Below are 14,839 nucleotides of genomic sequence, written 5' to 3'. Positions count from 1 at the left end.
ATTTTATTTATTTATTTTTATGAGGTGCTGAGGATTGAATCCAAGGTCTTGCATGTGCCTGGTGAGTGCTCCACCGCTGAGTCACTACCTCAGCCCCAACGGAAGGCTTTTGAGTGGCAGAAACCCAAACAGCTTAGAACTGCATATTGGACATTCTAATAACCCCTCATACCAAAAGACACCTGAGGATTTCTCACTGGTCTTGTTTCTGTGCAGATTCCAGTCTCCCACTATGTTGCTGGTCCTCAAATTCTCTTCACATCTCCTTGATCCACTGTGTTCCCAGAATGCTTGCTTTGGTCCCAAAACTCACAGATACTCTATGACAATAAAAGAGGCACTTATTCAGGGCCCCACCCTGGGGTCCCACAGAAGAACTGGCAGAGGTTTTGAATTTCACCCTTTCTTTTCTTTTCTTCACTTGTTCCAGAGGTATAAGTCAGCAACGTAAAGACATATTTTGCACAGGTACAAATCATCCCCTTAGAAGACATTGAGGTACTGGGGATATAGCTCAGTGGTGGGGCATAGGTTTAGCATATGCATGGCCCTGGGTTCTATCCCCAACACTGCAAACACCAAAACAACAAAAAATAAGAAAATAGCAACAGTTTCAATTTACATAACAATTTTTGCACTTATATTTATGAGTGATGGTATCAAGAAGGACAAATAACAGACCATACATTATGAATCACTTAGCAAAACAGGAACTAAGCTTTTAACTTAATTTGGCATAATGTAGTTATAAATAGATATTTTGGTTAACATTCAAATTTTGTTTTATAAGCCTTTTCTTGCTTCTAGTAGGAAAAAAAAGACACAAATTAGAAATGAGAATATAGCATTGGTGATAGTGTCATTTCTTGAACAACAATCAGCAGTTTTTAGTAAATATCCATCGTGGGGTTTCTTTCTTTTTTTAAAAAAATGTAGATCATATTGACTGAATTTTAAAATGTCTTCCTTATTTTACACATATGACTTGCTGAAATTGACTTCTCAGACACTAGGATGTCATAGATTCCCCAGGCAAAGGATGTAATCAGAGATTATATTCACTTTTCTGTTTTTGCATGCCCAGAGACTTCTTGGGAGAGCACAACTATGTCCAGGATGCTTTGTTTTCTCCTGGGAATCTTACAGCTCCCATTAAGTTCTTTGTTTTAGAGACTGCTCACAGTTATTACTTGTAGAAACAGTGTTACACTTAAATGATTTTTCATAGAGATGGCCAAATGTGCTGCAATCTTAAACTATATCCAATAATCTCTATGCAGCTGAGAAAATATAGGTAAGCAATATCCCTGACTTAATACAAGGTAGATACATATGCCAACAGTGCTCTTAATAAAATTGCAAAAAATGAAATTGCTTTTTCATTATTAAAAAAGTAAAACATGCCTATTGAAAAATATAATTAGAAAATATTGGTAAAGAAAATAATTAAAAAACCCTTCCATAAGCTTATCTTGAGAAAAATCACTCTAAAATATTATCTTTGGTTCCTAGATTTTCATATTCCAGAATTGCTATTGTCTGACCTCTGCTGGAGGAAATAGAAATATCAGCATATTAAAAATATATGCATATACATATGTGTATATGCTTGATATGCTGACCTGCTCTCTGATTAATTCTCACTAATGAGACAAATTGAAACACTAATGATTCTGTGAAGCAAAGGGTTTTGCAATCTTTTTTTTAGTTGTTGATGGACCTTTATTTAATTAATTTTTATGTGGTGCTGAGGATCGAACCCAATGCCTCACACATGTTAGGCAAGTGTTCTACCACTGAACCACAACCCCAGCCTGGGTTTTGCAATCTTAACAAAGTGTCAGTTTGACCTCCTTGTGAAAATAGGTATACAATAATTAAAAATGATAAAGACCTGGTAGCTAAGAAGACTTCCCAAACTAAACATTTGTTTTTTACCTTCATCACTTCTGTGTCTTTGGCCACATATGTAATTTTTCTCATTTTCAACCTATAAAAAGGATCTTAGATGTCTATGTCTGTTTCTGGAATTATTGAAAAGAATTGACATTCTATCTCCTACTTCATGCCAGAGAATGTGGTTCAGATATTTATCTCCTCTGTTATAGCACTTTAGGCATTTGAACATTGCCCTCTGTTACCTATTTTCATGAATACTGTTCCCAAGTTCAAACTACTATTCATGTAAGTATTGTATTTGTTTCTGGTTTCTTCAGTGGACCTGTATATATTTCTTAAACTGAATCCTGAGAGTATCATATATGGTGATTGCCATATTGTCTGATCCTTTGTTTGAATAAGCCTGTTCAAAAGGATCAGTTTTTTAAAAATATCCTACATGGTTGGTAAGGGAAGATGGAATTTTATGTGGAGCCTAATAACATTGGGCTAAGGAACTTGGATATGTTGGTTGATATTGAAAATGATGAAATGGAACTACTAAGAAGAGGAGGATACAGCAGTTCATGAGCTACCCAAATGAAAGGATGTCCTGCCCCAAGAGAGAATGAATCTCCTGGCATCTTGATATTTCTCAATATCATAAGTTCTCTAGTAGTTGTAGAAGAAATGGTCTACTTATACGTGGGTGTGTTCATATTGGCCCCATAATAGGCATCCATAAACTGCTGGCATATCATGATGAACATGTCCCTACACTGCCTGGATCCAGTCTATCAGAAATGTTTATTTCTACTGAGTGGCATTCATTTTTTAGTGTTACTGTTGATCTGTTTTTTTTTTTTGTTGTTGTTGTTGTTGTTAAAATGTGGTTTTCCAAAGATGACTTTGTAATAAAAGATGTGATACCAAACTATATTGGGATTTTAGTTATTAATGGGAAAAGTGATTGCTTCAGGCCAAATTTTTGTAAGGTGTTCTCTTCACTTTCAAAGTCAGTGATACGGCCTTTAGTACTCAAGGGTTATTGTTAAACACCTACTGAGGTTTGTTTTGTGAATAGTCATGTTAATTTCTACTGGTATAGTTTAGAAGGCTCATGTTTAGATGCCTTGGAAGTGACTTGCAAAAATTGTTCCTTTTTAAGGAATACCTCATTATTAAAAAGAAAAAGACAAAAACAAAAACATCTTAAGGAATCCTACTATATTTTGACTTAGGATTCTTCCTCTTTCATTGCGTGTGTATGTGTTGTCATGTGTTCATGTGTAGGGTTGTTTGGTTGTTTGTGTTTTTGTTCTTTTGAGTTCTTACCTTGAAGAAGTTGCAAAAAAATTCTGAAGTTTGGTACAATTTAGGCTATTGGCAAATAAGGTTTCTCTGTCTCAGAAGCTTTCATCGGTCTGGAATTTGAAACTGAAATCTAGTCAAAGTGCCCATGAAAATGCCTTAGGACTGAATATTCATTTGTTAGAAGTTTGGTCAATGTTAAGATGTGATTTAAAATCCAGATCCCAACTTCATATTGATAATCATTTCCAAGCTTCAGCTATCTGGAGGAACTGAACAAAAAACCTTCTGGTCTTAACTTACTTGCCAATGGGCAGAAGTGAAGTTCATTATTCAAAGTCCCTTTTATGTTGTATATGGTCAGCTTCAATGATAAAGAGGCACATGAATGGGGAGACTTGTCGCTTCTATAATCGCTATCGCTCAAACAACCCCATGGAGGGAGGAGCATTTGGCACAGCTTGTCTTGTTGTTAACTGTGAAATCCAGTTGAAAACATGGTACCTGAAAATCACATAAAGGCAGAAGGGAGAAACTGTAGATATCTATCTATAATACCATATAAGTGAATCAGTCTAAATTGTTTCTTGATATTGGGGAATAGGAACAGAATTATAGTAGCAATGTTGGAAATTAAAATATTTAAATAATAATCCTGTAGCAAATGGAAATCATCCTGGTGCATAAGACCTTGGCATCTCCCAGAGATCAGCAAGCCAAAAGTGCCTAGTCTTCTCCAGGCCACTAATGTCACCTTCTTCTCACCCTTATGCCCAAACCTATTAAACCAGGGAAGCCTGAATCAAAGTCCAGGGTGTATTTGCTTTTTTCATAGTGACAGAAATCTCTGGGAACAGGTTAGGCAAACTCTCGTTTTTCACCCAGGAACAGCTGCCCATTTCACATGAACTTCACCCATGTCATGATGAGTATATTGGCTCTGCAAATATGCCCATCTGAGGTGGGCTTAATGAACTTTCTCTTCCACCTCCACCCAGACTCCATTTCATTTCTTATTTGTTGGGAGCTAGTATGTTCCATCATTATGGGAGTATTTTTTAAAGAAAAAAATTGGAGAATATCAATATCCTCTTTAAAAAATGAGATCCATTTGGTGATCATTCTGAAGTTTATGTAGTTATTCTGGAAACTAAAGTGCTCATTTGTGTTCTTTAGAAAATAAGGGCAGCTCTTTGGCATGTAATAATATGCTGAAATTATGCCTTTGATGACTGGATTTGGAGCAACATTTTGGGTATGAAATGAATTTATTCTTGGCCCTCTTTATACCCATTTGGAACTTAAAATATGATAAAAATCAGTAAACGTATTCTCTATGCACACACACATCTGGATAAACTTACTAGTGACTAAATTTGTAGGAAACACAGAGTGAGGTTTAAATTATGCTGGGAGTAGAGGATAAAGAACATATAGAATTCAGTTATGATGGTGAGATTCACTAAGGGAAACAGGGATATAGCATTAAGTCTTGTGCAAAATTTTGCCACATCATACCATGTGAGCATGAGGTATGGCCAAGTGGTCCAAATAATTCACAATGACAGGGGTCCAACTCATCAAAGGATGATGACTAATAAGAACACTATTTAATAAGTTGTAGAGATTCAGCAGTCTGTAGCAACAAGGGATTAACAGGAAGGACAATATGGCCTCAAGTGCATCAGCCTGCCTTGCTAAGTCCTCTGCAACAACAGCTTGAAGAAAGGTTTAGGCATGGATTCCCAGCCTGTATATTACATGGTCTTGATTTTCTCTTTGCTTCTTCTGCCACCAGATGAGGACATAAAGGTTAAAGAGATTAATTACAACTGACAGGAAGCAATGGGATCAGAGCATGAATTGAAGTCTTCAGGTGCCAAGAACACCTTATAAAAAGCTTATTGTTTGCTGAATGGAGTGGGGAGGTGCATTTTGTCATTTCCTTCTGAGCTCCAGCTCTCAACTGGTCCATCTTCCTTACTGCCAAACTTGCCCCCTGATGTATTGGAAAAGTCAAGTTCAAGATTCTCCTTTTCTTAAAACGTTCCACAATTGATTACAGTTATTCCAATGGCTCATTCCCAAGCCATGTATATAAACAAAATATGCTCTGTATGTATATATAAACACATACACATACACACATATATAGAATATTTTGTTTAGATTTAACATTATTTTATTCCTATGTTCATACTTTTTATATAGAAAAAGTTTTGACATCTGTTTTTCACTTGTGAATATTTCACAAATATTTTCCAAGGTCATTAAAAGTTCTTTGTAAATTCAATTTTAAATATATGCATAATATTCAGTTATATGAACACTCTGTAGTATAATGGCTATGTAGCCAATTGGTTGCTATTTTAATTGGTGGATTATAGCTACAAATAATAGTGGGATTCATTGTTACATATTTGTACATGCACACAATGGAACCATATCTAGTTATTACTGTTAATGAAGCATTTATTCTCTATTCAGATTATCTAACATTGATTCAGCCTCTAATATATGGGAGGTAGTGGGGTAAATGATTAAATTTGAGACAATATGGTGTGCACATGTTATGGATTTATACAAAGATTATCTTTCATGTGAAATGAAGTGAAAAACAACAACAAAAAGGAAAAATTATTGAATAAAATAAATAAGAAAAAAATCCCCATGCCATAGTCAAACTAGAAAAAGGGAACAGGCTTAGATCATCATATCTGAAAATTGATGGCAAGGAAAATTAAGTTCCTAATTCTGGCTCTTAAATTTCCAGAGATAATTTTTTTCTAAAAACAAATGAATTACACAAGTAAAAGCCAAATATCACTAATACTCTTTCTGGAAGATTCTCTTAAAGCTTCAAGGCTGATAAGTATTTGGTTTGCTTTCCAAATTATCCAGGCCACAGTTTTACCAATGCCTTGCCACTTTGTCTATATTTCAATCCTGGGACACCTATTTTCTGGCTACCTATAGCTTGTTCATTAAGCCAATAACACATAATTGAAAATTTTATCATAGCGGTACTCTGTTTCAAAATATCACCAAGTGATGATGCAAAGAATTCAGGAATGTGCCTGTAATCCCAGTGACTTGGGAGGCTGAGGCAGGAGGATCTCAAGTTTGAGGCCAGCCCTGGGCAATTTAGTGAAACCCTGTCTTAAAATGACAAAATAAAAAGGGCTGGGGATGTAGCTCAGTGGTAGGGCATCCCTAGGTTCAATTCTCAGTATCAAAAAGAAAGAAAGAAAGAAAGAGAGAGAGAGAGAGAGAGAGAGAGAGAGAGAAGGAAGGAAGGAAGGAGAGAGAAAAAGAAAATTCAGGAATGTGTCAGCTTTGGTGAAATTGTTGTTAAACACTGAATACGTTTAAATAGATTTGTGTAAAAATTGGAAGAATTCCAATTTTAGTATAGAATATAATTGTTAAAAACTTTAGATGGTAAAATATTACATAATCAACAAAATAAAAATGTAAAGAGGGTGAGAAAGAAAAAAGTATAAAAAGAGTACTAGCCACTTAAATCTTCTTTCATAGCACGAAATCAATCTACATGAAAATCTTGTAGTTCTTAAAAAAATACAAAAATTCAAATCTCTTAGTTATTCTTACAATCTTTTCACAGTGCTACAGTACTCTTTCAGGAGCTAATATTTCTGAGGTTTATGAAGTTTAGCATTTACTCCAATTCCCTTCAGTTTGTGTTTCTGTCATTAAAGTCAAGTATATTTATCTCATATAAAATAATGATTCAATTCTCATATTTTTTCACTTCTTTCCTTACCCTTTCTTTTCTCTTTTTTTCGTCCCTTGTTTCTTCCCTCCCTATCTTGAGTGTCTGTTTGTTTATTTATCCCCCTACAGCAACTATTAATCCTTTGATCTATCCATCTTTCTATCTTATAGTGCTTATAGAAAGGTCTGCAATGTCATACAGCAATTGGTATGGCTTTTTCTGCTAACGTGGATGGTGTGACATGGAGGTCATATGTTGTTTTCTTCTTTGTACATTTTTGTATGGCTAGACCATTTTATAAAAAGCACCTCTCATATTTGTTTTTTAAAAATGTAATTAGACTTTGGAGAGCTCATGATCTATGAGAAGTTAGACCCTGTGTTGCCAGTAGAACTCTACCTCTTACCAGCCTTAGCAGTCTCCGGGGTTACATAGCTATTAAAAATAATCAAACTGCTTCCAGCTAGGCTGAGATCCTTTGAGTTTTGACAGTCTAGATCCCAAAGCAGCTGTTCTAATGCAGAACCTCAAAGGCTTTTATCCTGGTATTACTGGGCTGCAGAATTTCCCAATCTCTCTCTCTCTCTCTCTCTCTCTCTCTCTCTCTCTAAAACACACACACACACATCATCATCATCATCATCATCATCATCATCATCATCGACCTTTTGTGTGACCTTCCCATGTTATTTATTCCTCTATCCCTTGATTTCTCCATCTGGAGAGAGGGATAATTGTACTAAAATTCAGTGCTCCAAGGTTTTACAGAGAAAGGTTATTAAGAGAAGACACTGATTGACATCATTGTCACCCAGAAGGCTGATGTGATACACTAAAGATCCTAAGAACATTTTAATAAGAAGACTAATCTGTTTAATTTCCTTCTGAAATCATAATTTTTAATAGGTTTGGCGGGTTCTTATTAAATAAGAATTTACCTGATGAGACATAAGGTAGGATAACATTTACAAACTCTTTTCACAAGAGAATCAGGCCAATAAATTCATCCTGAAAATATTTTTGTAGGCTCCTTAGACACAGAACTGGAGGGTCCCTTCCCTACAAAGCCTGCCTTCTTGGTTTGGTTCCTGCGTTATGAGTAGGTTTGGAGATTAGCATTTGACTGCAGCTAAACTCTCATGCCCACACAGACTAAAGAGATCATAGAAAAGAGAAATAATGCACCATTTTCTGGCTGGGTTAACTTCTAAGCTTTCTTCTGCTCCATTCTGGAGTATGGGACAGTGATTATGATTAGGGTAATTGAGATGCCTTCTACTGGATTACTTAGTGGTCAGGCCATAGAGCTAAGTTCAGAGAATTCAAATACATTATTTATTTCCTCTTTTTGCTATTTGAATGAAATCTGGTAATCCTCATTAAAATAGCTTAAAACATCACTGTCCAATAGAAATATATGTATGTAAATAAAACTTCTAGGACCCATATTAAAAAGTGAAATGAAACAGGTGAAATAAATTTTAATAATATAATCTTATTTAACCCTATATATCCAAATTATCATCTCAACTTATAATCAATATAAAATATTATCAATGAGACATTTTACATTCTTTATTTGTAATAAACTTTTTTTAGTTGTAGATGGACACAATACCTTTATTTTATTTACTCATTTTTATGTGGTGCTGAGACTCAAACTCAGTTCCTCACACATGCTAGGCAAGCATTCTACCACTGAACCACATCCCCAGCCTCTGTAATAAACATTTTAAAGTCAAGTGTAGCACATCTCAATTCAGACTAGTCACAATATCAAAAGTGCAACAACCACATGTGGCTAGTAACTACTATATTGAATAGCACAGGTCTGAGAGATTAGCATATTCCATGTATTTGTGCAAACATTTCTAATGCATCTTAAATTTAAAAAAAAAAATCTTTGTAAAATATCTGCTTAAATTTCCCAACATACATCCTACATTTTATCAAAAATCAATTTCACATCTTCTGACAATCACAAATAACGTGGAAGTAAACAAAGTGAAATTCCTTGTATGCCTGTTGCTTTGAATCATTTGGAGAAAACTCTCCTATGTGCATAGGGTGATGCTACATCCCTATGATTTTAATGCATGAGAAAGTGATCAAGTTGGAACTCAGGTGGAAGTGGTCAGAGAGAAAACTATAAATGAATATTTTTAACACTTCCCCAAACCTTGAAAGATTCTGTCCAATAAATTTAGGAAAATAACTTTATGGAGAGCTTAAATGCTTTTCATACAGCATCATTATTTTAATGAATTTGTTAATTTGTTCCTAACTATGACCACCAGAGGAGTAATCATAGAACTGGCCCAAAGAAGTATGAGTGGTGATTTTCTTCAAATACAGTCTGAGAGGAGTCCAACAAATAAGGCAAAATAGAGGAAATAAGCCTTCTTCCATGGAAGAAGTTTATTTACTCAGTTCATCTTTCAGCACACATGCTCCATGCAAAATTCTAAGCAGAAGGGCTGTAGAGTGATAAGGAGCCCTTTACTGCTGACCTTTACTCTTCCACCTTTATTGAAGTTGGCAAATGTTAAGGGCAGCTGCTGTGGACACATTCTAGTCATGTGCAAACCAAGAAAAAACTTTAATTCATAAATTACCTGTAGTTTAGTTTCCTGAGTTGAGCCAAATACACATGTACATGGGGAATCTTGGAGATTCCGTTATAAATTGAATTTGATAATAACAATAATTGTGGTCCTAGGATATGGCACGGTAGTAGAGTGCTTGCTTAGCATGCTTCCTAGCACCACACAAAAAATAATCATCATTATCTTTTAAAGTTTCCATATATGCAAAACACTGTTCTTAGAATTGTATATGCATTATTTCTCCAATACTCAGAAAAGCCCAATGGTTATTGTTTTCTCTCCTTTATAAATGAGGGCATTAAGGCACAAAGCATTTCCATGGCTTGTACCAGATCACCCAGTTAGTGGGTGATAGAATAGGAACTCTAACCCTGATCCATCTTATTCCAGAAGTGAAGACTTGATGATTCAGTTGAGATGTTAACCTACCTGGAAAATCATATAAGGGTAGGTGAAGTCTCAGAAAGACAAGAAAAAGAGTGAGGGTGCTGGCGGGGGGGCTCATTTCCAATTTTTCCTTCCTAATGCTGACTTTTTCTGTCTTATGCCCCATTACAGATTACTTCTTAATCCTCATTTGACTTCCCAGATCTCCCCATAGTATTAGCAACCCATGGAAGAACTATCCTTTTGGTTAAATCAAAGACTATAGGGAGATATTTGCTGTAGTTTGGATATGGTTTCTCCTCCAAGGATTCATGCTTTGCAAGTTTGGTCCCAAGTGTGGTAATGTTAAGAAGTGGTGGGACCTTTAAGACGTGGGGCCTAGTGGGAGGTTATTAGGTCATTGGGGGTTATGCACTGATTAAGGTAGTTAATGATTAAGGTAGATCTCATGGACCCTGGTTAGTTCCCTCAAGGACGAATTGTTACAAAAGAACAAGACTGGCCCCTCCCTGCTTTTACTGGCTTCCCATCTTGCCATGTGATATCTCCTCACATGCACTCCTGTCATGATGCCATCCAAGTTGTGACTTAGTGAGGGAGACCCTCTCCAGGGTTGGTGCTGATGTTGGTGCCATTCTTTTTAATTGCCAAAACTATGACTAAATAAACCTCTTTTTAAAAATGTTTTATTTGTTATTTTTAGTTATACATGACAGTAGAATGTATTTTGGCAAATTATACTTACATAGAATATAACACTATTTATAGTGGTTGTACACAATTCAGAATTATCCTGGTTGTGTATTCAAATACAAGGCTAGGAAAGTTATGTCCAATTAATTCTACTATATCTTTTTTAAAAAAGTACCTTTGAGTATTTTGTTATAGCAACAGAGAAAGGATTTATACAACATTAAATTATCTCATTTAATTCTTAATCCAGGAACTTAAAAAATATTAAAGCTGCTCATTCTCATGAGACTGCTGGGACTCTGTCACTGAAGATAAATATATGAGTATATGACCACATATGTATCTTGGGCTGATTTCCTGTTTCCATTGAAAGTGTAAACATAATAAAATTAGAAGAGGCATTTTTTTTCTGTATAACTTTGTACTTAGGCAGAATGGAGAAGATAAAACTATATATTTAAGAATGACTTACGTAGAGTAGATGTTTTAGCAGTTGAAGAGTGCCATTATGATACCTAATGACATTGATCCTTTGGATTAGAAAGGATGTGAGTCCATTGAAAAACAACAGGTTGTTGTAAGCTGCCTTTTGTCTTTCTAAGGTCAATGTAGTTGTGCTGGTGCTATTTTGGGGGCCTCATATTTCTCCCTGATTGGTTCCAGGCATTTCTCCCAGAGTTCTGTTGACATCTTCACTATGTATCCAAGCTGGAGTAAGTTTTTTTTTTTTTTTTAACTGTTGAGCCCTGAGACAAAAAGAAGTAGAAATAAGAAAGAGAATGAATAAAATCCAATCTTTATCATGACCTACAAGTACCTAAAGGTTATGTGTCCACCACCCACCTGACCTGGCTCTATTCTATCCACTCTGGTGACTACCGTGCCAAGTTTATTCCAATCCCGTAGCTTTGGGGTTTGAAGGTTGATAACAGATGGCTAGCCATGCACTCTTTGATGGTGTTCCTATGGAGAGGGAATGGTGGGTTCCATGCCCACTCTCTTTGAATCTGGCAGGACTCTCTCACTGCTTTGACTAGCAGAATATGACAGAAGTGATACTGCTCCAGTTTGGTAGCCCAGGCCTTAATAAACCAGCAGGTTCCACTTATCTTGTAGTACTCACTTTTAGAGCTTGGAGGAGTTATGTAGATCATGAGAGAAGCCCAAATACCCCAAGATGGCTGTGCTGGAGTGCCATGCTTGGTAAGTGCTCTAGCACCAAGCTATATCCCAGCCCTTTCGAAAATTTTATTTGGAGACTGGACCTCACTAAGTTCCCCAGGGTAGCCTTGAACTTGTGATCCTCTTCTTCAACCTCTGAAGAAGTTGGATTATAGCTGTGCACTATCATGCCCAGCTGTGGGGTTATTTCTTTATGCAACAGTAGATAACCAAAATACGCTTGCTATTTCCTCCATTTACAATGCTGTTTCTTGGGTATAAACACAAATATCACCTCCTCAGAGAAGCCTTCCCTGGTGACGCTAGTCCCTACATAAGGAGTAGCCTCCACTACCCCCATCTGGTATTCTCTATTAATTTATCTCTTCCTTCCTTTCTTTTTTTTTTCATAGCACTTATAAAACTCTGACATCATTATCTGACATCAAGATATGTTTGTTTTTTATTTGCCTTCTGGTCAAATGTGAGCTCCAAAAGGGCATAAATAAATAAATAAATAAATAAAATATATAATATATACATTACATATAAATAAATTTATTACATAAATATCTTTCTGTGTGTGTGTGCGTGTGCGTGTTTGTGGGTGTGTGTGTGTTTGTGCGTGTGTGTGTGTGTGTGTGTGTGTATCCATTGCTGTATCTTCAGCACTTGGATCAGGACATAACACTTAGTAGGCCTTAGGTAAATGTTTCTTACGTGAATGAAGGAAAGAATGGGTCTTTGCCTCATGTGAGTCTATCCCTTTTTTGTATGTGTTTGTGTACTGGGGATTGATTTCAGGGGCACTCCACGGAGCCACATTCTCCAATCCTATTTTTTTTTATTTTATTTGGAGACAGGGTCTTGCTGAGTTGCTTAGGGCCTCACTAAGTTGCTGAGGCTGGCTTTGAACTCATTATCTTCCTGCCTCAGCCTCCTGAGTCCCTGGGATGACAGGTGTGTGCCACTGTGCCCTGTGAGTCTGTCCCTTTTAGAGAACAATTGGATAAATCTTTATTTGGCATCACTCTTTGGGGGAAAAATTGAAATATTTTAGTCACAAGTAATCAAGTCTTACAAGAAAATTAAGTGTTCCCCTAGAATGACGTCAAGAAACTAGAGAGTTCCCCCTTTACAACACATACTACCAGCTCCCACTCAAATACCACAACTAAGACTACTTTCTTAGTTATAGTTAAGTTATGAATAAACTGGAGATACAGAAGTGAACAAAACTCCCTGTCCACAAGGAGCTTGTGTGTTAACTGGAGAGGATATATAATAAGTTAACAAATAAGAAAATAGAAAATAACATACACCTAAAATATAATTAGAATTAGCTATGCTTAATTTTACATTGCTTTTCACTTGGAGGGAGTGGCATAATCAAAAAATATGGTTGAGTTGGAGGTAAAACTCAGTGGTAGAACATTTGCCTAGCATGTGTGAAACCCTGGATTCCTTCGCCAGTGCTGAAAAAAATTGAAAAGTTAAAAATGCTATAAAATATGAATTTTCTTAAATGAGATTAATTTTGATGTACCAAAAATTCACATATAAGTTTGTCTGAAACTTCATAAAATTGCTACTTTTTAATTTAATACTCTCAATTTTAGTGGGTCTATGAGTTGATTTTTTAGTATATTTTAAATACCATCACAATTAAAATTCAGTTAACCACCAAATTGCTGAATTATCCAAAGAGCTTTGGCTTTAAAAAATCTGTTATTTTTCCCATGGTAAGATTTAACTGATACTGATGTTTTGAGTTTTTAACCAGTTTTTAACTGCTAAATCTCCTATATACTCATATAAGATGTTACTGTGTTAAAATTGATGTATAATAAAGCATTTCCTTAACAACATTTGAAAAATATATTTTAAACTTGCTATCCTCCTGCCTCAGCTTCCCAAATCACTGGGCTATAGGTGTGTGCCATGATGCCCAGACCTGATTCATATTCAAAGCAGTATTCTACAGAAGTTCCCACATATGCAAGTAGATTCTTTGCACTCACAAATGTCTATGTATACTCTTCCCCATACATGGTAATTCACCCAGGTCACTACTCTTTCTTTGGGGCAGATACAAAAGAATATACCTTCTTTCCTGTGAAGGGCCAATACTCTTTCTCCATTTAGGTGAACCCACTGAAATAATAATGCCTTATATTATCATGATTTTTTAGAATGAGGATCATTCAACTCCAGAGGTTCTCATAGAAGTGAAATTCAGCACATGTTATAAAATCATGATACCATCACAATTATTTCTATTACTTCACATCTCATTCACTGGTGATAGAAAGATTTGACGGATCCTGCTCTGTTCTCCAGCTCTGAGGATATCCAAACTGATGTTTGTATGTCTGGGAGATGAGAGTTTTGTCAGTATTCCTTCAATAATTTTGAAGAAGAGCAAGTTGAAACTTAAGACACTCTGCATTTCTCATTATCATTGTCATCACTCAAACCCATTTAGTTCAGTGTAAGTTACATAGCACCCTGTGGCCTTCCTTGAGATTTAAAGCCATTATATATGACCATATCCCCAAATAAAAAAATTAAATTGAAACTATGCATAAGAATGGTATTAGTGGGGCTGGGGTTGTGGCTCAAGTGGTGGAGTGCTCATCTAGCAGGTGTGAGGCACTGAGTTTGATCCTCAGCATCATGTAAAAATAAAATAAAGATATTGTATTCACCTAAAACTAAAAAATAAATATTTTTTAAATGAATGGTATTGGTGGGGAGTGGGTATGGTGGTGCACATCTGTAATCCCAGCTACTCAAGAGGCTGAGGCAGGAAGATCACAATTTCAAGGTCAACTTGGGCAACTTAGTGAGGCCCTGTCTCAAAGCAAAATCAGAAAGGTCTGGGGATGCAGTTCAGAGGTAGAGAACTCTTGAGTTCAAACCTCAGTACTGAGAAGTGGGAGAGTGAAGGGGAGGGAGAGTGATGGAATGGTGAATGGTATTAGGGGTATTTTAGGGGCCTTCTAAATTAAAAGATTAGCTTTGAGTGGGTCCAAATAATACAGATCAAAGAAAGAGAAAATATTTT

This window comes from Marmota marmota, unplaced genomic scaffold (genome assembly GCF_001458135.2).
Source record: "Marmota marmota marmota unplaced genomic scaffold, marMar, whole genome shotgun sequence".
NCBI classification, from domain to species: domain Eukaryota; kingdom Metazoa; phylum Chordata; class Mammalia; order Rodentia; family Sciuridae; genus Marmota; species Marmota marmota.
This window is presented reverse-complemented; position numbering follows the sequence as displayed.